Here is a 10,984-nt window from a genome sequence, read left to right as displayed (position 1 = left end):
GCAAAATGATTTTACGAAAGGATTAAACCTACTCCTGTTCCACATCGAACAAGCGGAAAGACTCCGAGTCTGCTGTTCACTTTACGACATCCGACTTAAGAATATAGTGCCAAATAAAACAGTTTAATGAACTAACTAATTTTTTCAGAGAATGAATGTTGATCATTAATACCTCCCTTTTAATTTAAAAGTCGTGTAATAATATAAAATAGAAATATATTGTACACTTAAAGAAAGAAATCCTCGTATTAGGTATATTAATTTTAACAATAAAATGGAAAAGATTGTGTTATTAAATGACGAAAATAGCAGATGAAGAGAATAAATTAAGGAAACAAGACATGAATTGAATTAAATTAGACAAAGCCTTGTTTTAGGGAAGAGTGAGAATGAGAGTGCTGTGTTTATAAGGGTACACGGTATTAAAAGGTTAAGGCTATAGAGGCATGTTCAGTTAGCATACAGGTACCATTCTCAATTAAATTTGAGCCTTTGGCTGCTTGTAATGAGGGGACTTTTTTTATTAAGTACATTGATAAGGGTATCTACAATGGGGAGCATAGAAAGACTAGGACTAGTATTTGCTTGCCAGGTACTAAAGTATAGGACATTATAGAGTATATTGGCAGTTTAGTTGTTAGGAATATTGTCCATTTGTAGTGCATGTAAGAGTAAATGATGATGGAAACATGTAAACCAGAAAAGTTGCTTAAAAAATATAAATAACTTTTTCAGAGGTTTGGAGACACTAACAGACGTGTGGCCCTTACAAAACTGCTCCCTAGGTCTAAATGCGAAAATGAATTATTTTACAAGGTTTGTTTGTTGTTAAGCGCAAAGCTACACAATGGGCTATCTGTGCTATACCCACCACGGGTATCGAAACCCAAATCATAGTGTTATAAGCCTCCAGACTTACCACTGAGCCACTGGGAAACTTACAAGGATACAAAATTTAAATGAAAGATTATCAGATATATGTATAGAGCAGCATATGAGTGAACTCGTGGGATAGTTTTCAGAGTAAGGTTGAATTACATGCTAGATATAGGACCCATTTAAGCAGGATAGATTGTAAGATGTTTGGGGCAGCTCTAAATATATTTCTCAAAATATAGTTGTTAGTTTGAACTAAACTTGCATGGTGTCGTAGAGCTGCTTGGGAACTGAGAATAAACAGATGCTCGACTCACAATCTGAGGGTCGCGGGTTCGAATCCGCATCCCATCAAACATGCTCGCCCTTTCAGCCGTGGGGGTGTTATAATGTGGTGGTGGTGGTGATGACTAGCTGCCTTCCCTCTAGTTTTACACTGCTAAATTAGGGACGGCTAGCGCAGATAGCCCTCGTGTAGCTTTGCGCGAAATTCCAAAACAAACAAACAATAAACAGATTGATAAGATAGCTAGGGTAAGGAGGCTTCGGAAATCAGAGATTTAGAGCATGACAAGTTTTATAATAATTTTAAAGATTTAACATAGTAGGTTCTACTGATTGGAGTATTAAAGAAGAAATGAATGAGTTCAGAGCTCTAGTGAAAATGACATAACTGAAATTATTGAGATTTGGTGAGATATGGAGATAACTAACAATAATAATTATTTTGAAATTTCAAGTTATAAGTTATTTAATAGTGATCGACTTTTGAAAGAGAAGGTGGGGTGACTCTTCATATAAGAGATGAACTGCAGCTTGTTGATATAGAAAACATAAAAATGGTTGAATGAATAAGGGATTCAAGAGTAATTGGTTCAATTTCGCGCATAGCTACTCGAGAGTTATCTGCTCCACTTGTCCCTAATTTTGAAATAATAAACTAATAATAAACTGGGCGGCGCTCGATGATTTAAGAAGACAAATGTTTTAACTGGCCATCTTTATAGGCCTCCTGATCAGACAACTGAGGTCAATGAGAATTTGTATAAGTTATTAAAAATAGATAAAGCATGAGAGTCGGATGCGACTTTTCCTCAGAATTTTTAAGAATGTCAAAGATCAGATATGCGAGTCTCTCTTTCTCATTTTTGTAGGTCAGTAGACAGTGAGTAGGCGCCTGATTCTTGGAGAGTTGCTAATGTTACTTCTATTTTTAAGTGGGTGATAAGATTTGCCCTGGAAATCACAGATCAGTTGGACTTGCCTCTATAGAAGAAAAATTCTGATAGAGGAAACATTACAAGATCGCTTGGTGAAGTAGGAGACCATAAATGAAAGCCAACATGTATTCATTAAAAGAAAATCTTATCATTATAACATGTTATTTTTTTCGAGTATTGTTAGGGTGTGGACTTGATTGATGTACATTAATGTGAAGACAGTATTTAAAAAAAACTCTTATAAGCCCGTAAATTTCGCGACTGCAGGTGTTTTATAGTCAGTAATTATCACCTCGTTCCCTGTTTTTGGTCGACCCCTACTCGACTCTCGTGAAGTCATGTACGTATTACTCAACCTTGTATCTGTAGGAAACGTATGTTCGTTATACGGATTATTGATTAAATTTCCCGTTGCGAAGATCTGTTACCATGTAAAATCATCTGGATTGTAAATAATCCGGATTATCGATATCCGGACTAACGAGGCTTCATTGTTCTTGGATTTTCAAAAAGCTTTTGATAAGATGTCATAAAAAATATTAGTCATGGAAATATCATTGGTGGGGTTGAGGAAAGACTAATCAATTAGATTGTAGAGTAGTTGGACAGAAGAAAGCAAACGGGACCTTTGTTACTAGTGAAGTGCCTCAGGGGTTAATGTTTGGACCTTTGCTTTCTTATTATTAATTAAATAGATTGATAATTTAATTAGGACAAAATTAGTAAATTAACAATTTCTTGATGACATTTAACTATTGTGGATTTATATCAACTGGTAAATGCACCCCTATTGGGCTCAGTGGTAAATCTTAAGGCTTACAATGTTAAAAATTGAGTTTTGATACTCGTTGTGGGCGCAACACAGATAGTTCATTGTATTACTTTGCGCTTAACAACAAATAAACAACTATCAAATTGGACAAATATTTTGTAAGCGACCCTTATAAGGTAATGCATTTAGGATATTATAATTTGGATCATACAATAACTTACTCGATAGGATGACTGAAAAAAAAAGGATTTTGTTATAGAGATGTTAAAATCACCTAAGCCACTGAAGCAGTGTTCTGCTACCTGTAGTAATGCGAATAGAATTTTAGGAAGTATCTATAAACATATTGATTACGAGTGAAAAGATATAATTATCTCTCTATACAAAGCTCTAGTTAAGCTTTATTTGGAAGACTGTGTAAAGTGTTATTCCCTCTTATCTAAGAAATGACACTGACTTACTAGAAAATGTTCAGAGGAAGAGATACTAAAATGATTCCGGAGACGAAAGGGGTTATCTTTGAATTATTTTCTCTTGAAAAAAAGAAAAGCAATAGGTGATGTAATTGAATTTTATAAGATTATTCGGTGATCGATAAGATAAAAGCCTTTGGACTTTTTGTGATAATTTTGAAAGTAATAGAACGAGAGAAAAAGTTTAAGATTTGTAAAAGACAGTCAAGACTTCAGTTAAGACGAGTTATAGAATGAGTTGCCATAGATAGCATTGGGGGGCAGCACTTAATAGGAATTTAAGAGGGGGAGTTGATGAAAGAGTGGGTTTAAACTTGTACTTATTTCAAGTGTGGGTTGCAAGAATAGTCTTAAAGGACTAAATGGTCTGTTGTTGTCCGCATGTTATATTAATAGGTAGCAAGTAACGTATTTTTATGTCTGATATTTTCAACTGAGGACGAATCAGGAAATCTGTTACTAAAAAGGAAGTCACTTTACTAACGTTGAAATTTTATTGTCTTAGTTGATTAACTTTTCACATCTGAAGTAAACAATTCAATATTTAGATATTTTTAATATTTGAACATTGTTCTCTTAGAAAATACAGAAGAAACATTGGGTTAAAATGGATCAAAGATTAAAACACAATTAGCGACGATTGTAGCAAAAATGATTACACTTAGTAGATAAATCTCTTAAGATAAATTACCTTGCTGTGTTTAAGGAATGTCTGAGAGTCATTCAGTCCTGAATTAGAACACCTTTAATCTTGTATAATATTATTAGTAGTAAATTTCATAATCTACATTTACTAAAAATTTGTCGAAACCATAAGTAACAAAAAAAAGAAAAGAAAATTACTTCCAAAATCACTCAAATATCTGTTAACGTTGCCTGTTTCATATTTACTTATATTATTAAGTATGTATAGTAAAGATTTTTTAAATACGAAATTAACGAAATATAACAAACGAATGGTATAAATATACCTACTTTATTATGCTAAATACAATGAATACAATACAAAAAAGGTTAATCTCAAGATACCAAGGGACTCAGAGATAGCTAGAAATAGGTATGATGATCGTTTTTATTTCTGCATGAGGAAATTCCACAAACAGATGAAGAATTCATTAAGTTATAAGTGCACACCAAAAATAAAATCTGTTCATCATACTTGAGCCAAAATAAAATGTGCAGTTTTATTTTGTTATGAATTGTTACTCTGAAAAAGAAATAAACAATTATTACCAAATACAAAGTCGATTCACAAAAGCAACGTCATTACTTTATGATAAAACTCCAAATATACGGTTAAAGTAGATAGAAACTTATAAATTACACTCTAAATACACAAAAAAATTGTATTTTAATGAAGCTAAAGTTAAGGAAGCTTCAGTAACAGTTTCCCTAAGTTTTGTTTTCATATCGATACAAAAACAACAATATCAGAATATCTATCCACTTTCTTTGTCAAACGTTATATTTTAGAGTTCTTATATCTAAAAATTAGAATATTTATTGTATTTCTAACAGTGGATAGAATACTTAGTGGAAACCAACATACTATATATGCAATTTCTCCAAGAAGAAATATACATAAGCAACGCTGTGGATTACAATAAAACGTTGTACTAATAGATTGTTAGTTGCAAGAGGTAAACCAGATAATTCGCAAGGACAGTTTTATCATTAAAATTAGAAAAAGCGAGCACATCAACAGAAACACTGAAATATATAGCATTTTGGGTTTAAAATTATCATAATAGTTTGTAAATCTATACCGATCAGTTATCGCATTTCTTCCAACAAAAATTGACATTTTCCCGTCGGAAACATTTTTTGATCTAAGCCTAAAATATATAAGTAAAGCAAAATGTACAAAACACATATCAGAAAGAGAGACAACCTATTTTAAAATTTAGTTTCGAAAACAACAACACGATGTTTTACCTCTTTGAATTAAAGCCCATATGCTTAAAGTTATATTCCACTCAAAAGAAATGTAAGTGATCAATTAACATAATATTATATTCCATCTAGTAATTATTTCAATAGAAAAATGTCCTCGTTAATATATTTAGTTTTTCTTTGAAAGTTGTTTTCTAAAATTGTTTACTTTCTAGTTCACTATAGTTTCATACTTTTACAATATGGTATGTTATTCATATATTTTATAATAATAACAATTAATACGTTACATACTTTTCCAAATAGCAAAACGTATTTATATTGATACGTTTAATTGAAATCATTGTAAAATTGTAACTATAATGAAAGTATTGAACATTACATAATGATATTGGTGAGGACTAACTGTAAGGATATAATGCTTAAAATTAACATGCTATGAAGAAGTGGCAAAGCGACTTGCGAATGTTTGAAAAAGCTGTACGGTATATTGTTTTGAGCTAAGTTTGAATAAATCATTAAATTTCATAATGGTATCACTTCAATCCTCATTTTTCATGAAATAATAAAATTATTATTATTGGTATAATTGTCCGTCAAATTATTTTGTAGTTCAGCAAAAATTTGCCTTTTTATTTTATTTTTTTGTCTTTGATATTAATGTGGTTATAGAAAGAAACCTCTGGTATGACTTACAGAAAACACAGTTACTAATTTTGTTCTGTATTTCACGTCACTATTGTGTTATAACTTAACAAATATAAGTTTATCAAAATTGTGTATATTCTGTCATTTCAAACACCATAATTGTTCCTTCGTCGACAGCACCTGGCTTCCAATAAATATTTTGCTTGGTCAAAATCATTACGGAAGTCAATCCTTCATCATGTCCTTCTTCTAAGAATAAAAGTTTTGTTGTTTTCACATACATTTCCTGAAAATATGAACAATTTTCACGTGTTTACAGGGGATGTGATAACTGAGAGATTATGAATCGTAGTAAATTACAATATTAATACCACACACTGATTTATGAACAAAGACGAGAATAAGCATATTAGATTTTGAACTTTTAAGTGGCTAATTTTTAAAATGCTAAAATCTGAAGTAATTATAAACCACCGATATCACTGGTTTTAATTTTATAAATGTTGAGGTAATTTAAAACAACTGCATTGTATAAACAGTTAAAGCAGTTAGGTATAAATTGATACAGTGGTAATTTGTGCGCGGTCTTAAAACCACATTTGCATTGTGGCATGTGAAGTTCCATGCTACCAAAAAATTTTGTTAATCAAGATAAGCATAAATATTGGCTGAAAAATATCACGCTCTCACATAGATGTTAGATTAAAGACTCTGTAAACCTTCATTTCGTTACTCTGCTTTCCATGTTTGACTAGCAATAAAAATGATGATTTTTTTTCTATTTTATTATTATTACCTTGAAATATACTCTGATTCTACCAACTGTTGAATTGAAGGATATGACATACGAACCAACTGATGAATTGAAAGATATAACATACAAATTTCGATTTTAATGAAAATGCCACCTCTCCTAAATGTTTAAACGGCATTGGAAACCATGAATATTTTGTGAAGGCACACATTGTTTTCCAGTTTCTTCAAAAAAAATTAAAAAACACATTTCTGACATCGAAGCTCTCCATGGAATTAGGTAGATATTTCTTGTACCAGTATTTTTTAATCAATCAAAATAACATCGTTTTTATGGTGCTTTTACTTTAAGTTTACTTAATGCGAATGAAAAATTATGGGAATTATAATAATAACCAGGAAATGTAAACCTTGCAGTTGTCAAGTTAATGCGTTCCTGAATCAAATGAAAACAAAATTAATTGCCAAATGTTCGATTGTGAATTCGTTCTCTTTCATTAACACCGGTGTTCCAGATAATCTGTATGAAAGTGAATTCACTTAGAGCACTTAAGGGAAAATAAACGAATTTAATTAGTATGTATAGTTTAACTTAAATTACATATCTGGGCATGCTTTATCTCGTCTGCTTTTTTATCATGAAATAAATTATACTTTAATTAACAAAATATTTGAAAAGAAATACAAAGATGGTAAAATCAAAAAGTTGTAAATTACTGTTAATAGATTTAATCTGAAAGCAAATTATTAAGAATTAATATACCATACAGCAAATATTATTATATTTCAAATAATCTCGTATATTTTTTTAGAAGAATAACACAAAATCTACTTCTTTTATAACTGATTTGTTGAATTTAATTAGTTAAAGACTGAACGCAAATTAAAAGATATTTTGCGTGATAAAAGTCTCTTGTTGTATATGGATGTTCAGAGCAGTAAAAGTTTGTTTTGTTTTGCATTTCGCGCAAAGTTACACAAACGCTATCTGTGCTAGCCGTCTCTAATTTAGCAGTGAAAGACTAGAGCGAAGGCAGCTAGTCATCACCACCCACCGCCAACTCTTGGGCTACTCTTTATCCAACGAATAGTGGGATTGATCGTCACATAATAACGCCCCAGGGCTGAAAGGGCGAACCCACGACCCGCAGATTGCGAGTCAAGCGCCCTAACCAGACCAGCCAAAGACAGCAGAGTTTATTCACCTAAAGTGACTCATCAGCAATGAAGGTTTGTTTGCTACAGTGCAAAGTTACACAGTTGGCTATCTCCGTTTTGTCAGTAAACTTATAGCTGATCCACTGGGGAACGCAAGGATGGGATTAGTTGGTGATGAAACTTCTCAAAATAGAGAGATTCATTGGATTCAATCATTTTACTAATTTTATGGGTTAATAATTGCTTGAAAAGTACGCGTACATGACAATAATATCAACAATATTATTTATTAAATGGCCCCCCAGTGGCGCAGCGGTATGTCTGCGGACTTACAACGCTAGAATCCGGGTTTCGATACCCGTGGTGGGCAGAGCACAGATAGCCCTTGTGTAACTTTGTGCATAATTAAAAACAAACAAACAAACAAAAACAATTTATCAAATGCTATTCTATTCACTGGATGACAAACAATAATTTGAAATTGTAAAGGTGTGTGAGTAGGTAAGATATAAAAAATCGCGTTATTTACTGATATGGCAATAATATAAAATACTTACTTTAAGAATATTGGAATTTCTGTCCTGAATACCTTCACATAACGAAATAAAAATGACAAATATCTTACGTTATCACGAATTCCTTATATTGTACCGAGAATCAAAGCTAATCTTCTACGAACATTTTTTACTATTTTTACTTATAAATCACAGTTTGTATGTTTACGCCACCTTTCATCTACTAAATCATAAGATCTGTAATTGACATCTAGCAGAAAAAATGTACAAATATGGTGTTTTCTACTAATGTATTCTTTTATTTACAAACTAATAATTCATACTAAATCAATCAAAAATATGTGAAAAAGCTCATGCGTGTAAGAATATTATTGACCTTACACTAAAAAACTCGTACAATTTCCATTCTTGACAATAGCTACTTTCTAAAGGGAATGTATCCCTTGTTCTTCTAGCTTTTGTAACCATGCAGCACATGGGAGATGCATAGGCGCCTGTGGAATGTGAGATTTGAACGCCGACCGCCTTCCCCAAGGTACTCTAAGCTTACATGCTGGGTTTCGTGACAATCGGCTTAGGTTTCGCCAGTTTTAAGTTGACACACACACAGCCTTATGACAAATAAGGGTTTAGATTCATCTTTCATCTGGTGCTCTGCTTAGTTGAAAACGTTATTCATAGCTCAAAAGTTGAAAATAACATAGAGGACATGAAAGCTTAACTTTCAGTTTTAGATATTTTATATTTCCTCAACTCTATACTATATTGTAGGTGATAAATGTCATTACACTGGCAGACATAATCTAAAAAATCTATAGAACTGAAAGCCACAAAATGTAGTAGCGCTATGTAATTGATGTTAGTAATTGTCTATAACATATTCATATCAAGTGGATTTTAATTGCCATTAAAAACTATTTGCTCATTTAGCATGAAAAGTTAACTTACGTCATTCACGTCTTTGTTTTTGTAAAACTTGACATACTGTTTTAATAATTTAGAGAACTATTAATATATTAATATTTATCATTAATTTATTGTTAATATTAATAAAATAACGGCAAAAGGTGGTGGAAAATAGAGAAAATTATAATGGGACGCAATATATAGGAAATAATACCGATATAAAGAAATCAAAGTATGAATAATACTGATAATGTAAAGTAAGTTTAAATATGAATTTGGTTTTAAAAATCTTTTCAGAGATATACGACTCTCATTAATCTCGGGGTCGAGATTGATGCCATTTGGCGTTACATTCTTTAAAAGTGCTATTCAGTAAGCTTCTTTAATTTTTCTGTTTCTGTTAGATGTAAAATTTGTTACTATACCCGTCAGTTTAATGTCTTCAAGAGAGTGTCCAGGGATGTTAAAGTGTTTTGTGATCGGAAGTTCTTTGTTTGTTTTGATTTGAGGGTATTAAAACGTACCCGTATAGTTGTTTTGGATTGACCTAAATATTGAAAGTTGCATTTTCCAATATTGGATTAATGTAAATATCGTTTTTTTTGTGGAGCAGGTTATGGGTTTAGTGATTTTGAACTGCTTTTGGTTGTCTTTATCGGAAAATTTGTCCGTTTCCTGCATTAACTGATAGGTTTGGCATTGCTTGCTGTTGCAAGGATGACTTTCATCTGGTGTCGATTTAAAGTTGACTTTAGCGTGAACTAAGTGTGAATGCAAAGTTTAATTTTTTCTGAAACAAACGACAGGAACTTCTGTAAAAATGGATTTTAGTCGATCATAAATTCACATTTAAACTTACTTTACATTATCAGTATTATTCATACCTTAATTTATCTATATTGGTATTATTTCCTATATATTGTGTCACATTATCACGTTCTCTATTTCCCACCGCCTTTTGCCGTTATCTTATTTTTATTTCTAATTTTATCTTTATAAACATTGGTTAACATTCCTTATAACTATTATTGCACTTAAGTCTTTTAATGTACTGTACACACCTCTTTGGCACAAACTAAACCTGACATCAACAACTCTAGGTTATGATTAGCTAGTTCTCAAGGCTAACTCCTATTGAACATCCAGTTTACGTGACGTCGACACCCGTGCCTATATATTTCATCACACTCATTAAACACAACCCTTTATTCTCCTGAAGAAGAATAGCAAAGTATCCGAAAGCGCTCGAGTTTTGTGTCTCGTTTCAAACACATACAGAAAAGGATGGTTACCATAAGGGTCGTTTTAGTCCTAAAAATCCAGTGAACAATAAGGTACTGAGAAAAGTGTTTTTGGTAGTCCCGGTACCACCCAATGTTCTAGCAAGTCAATATGAACATTAATGCAATGTGTCTGTGGATATGGGGTGTATATAATGAGTATTGTATCGATTTCTGCAAAAATCAGACGTTTATATACAAGTGGACTCTACTTCAACCTCGAGCAGTATAAGTAATGGGACAAAAGACATATGGTATACGCAAACGTATTTGGCACGTGCTTATGACGTAACGACAATAAACGTGTCACGAATGCTGAGAAATTCGGCTACTATGAGATGTATGACATCATATATGTTCTGCCATTCAACATATTGGGATTTCAAATATCCATTACGCTTTGTTTTTCAAATATGAAAAATGCGACATCAGTCCACCGACACTCCCACGGTTTCTGGACGCATTCAAGATCTCATCACTGATGCGGCAT

The 10,984-nt window shown here is 32.2% G+C and overlaps 1 protein-coding gene across 4 annotated transcripts in view; it reads right to left on the bottom strand.

The window, feature by feature from the left end:
* Positions 1 to 4,330: 4,330 nt before the first annotated feature.
* The window catches only part of LOC106478637 (synaptogenesis protein syg-2-like), a 263,962-nt gene continuing 257,308 nt past the window's right edge, over positions 4,331 to 10,984 (bottom strand). For all 4 annotated transcript variants that reach the window (XM_022382272.1, XM_022382270.1, XM_022382268.1 and 1 more), the window contains exon 15: positions 4,331 to 6,168. The gene's annotated coding sequence lies outside the window, so the exon portion shown is untranslated. The remainder of the gene's footprint in view (positions 6,169 to 10,984) is intronic.

This window comes from Limulus polyphemus, unplaced genomic scaffold (genome assembly GCF_000517525.1).
Source record: "Limulus polyphemus unplaced genomic scaffold, Limulus_polyphemus-2.1.2 Scaffold236, whole genome shotgun sequence".
NCBI classification, from domain to species: domain Eukaryota; kingdom Metazoa; phylum Arthropoda; class Merostomata; order Xiphosura; family Limulidae; genus Limulus; species Limulus polyphemus.
The sequence above is the reverse complement of the archived record's forward strand: the minus strand, read 5'-3'. Positions and strand labels throughout refer to the sequence as shown.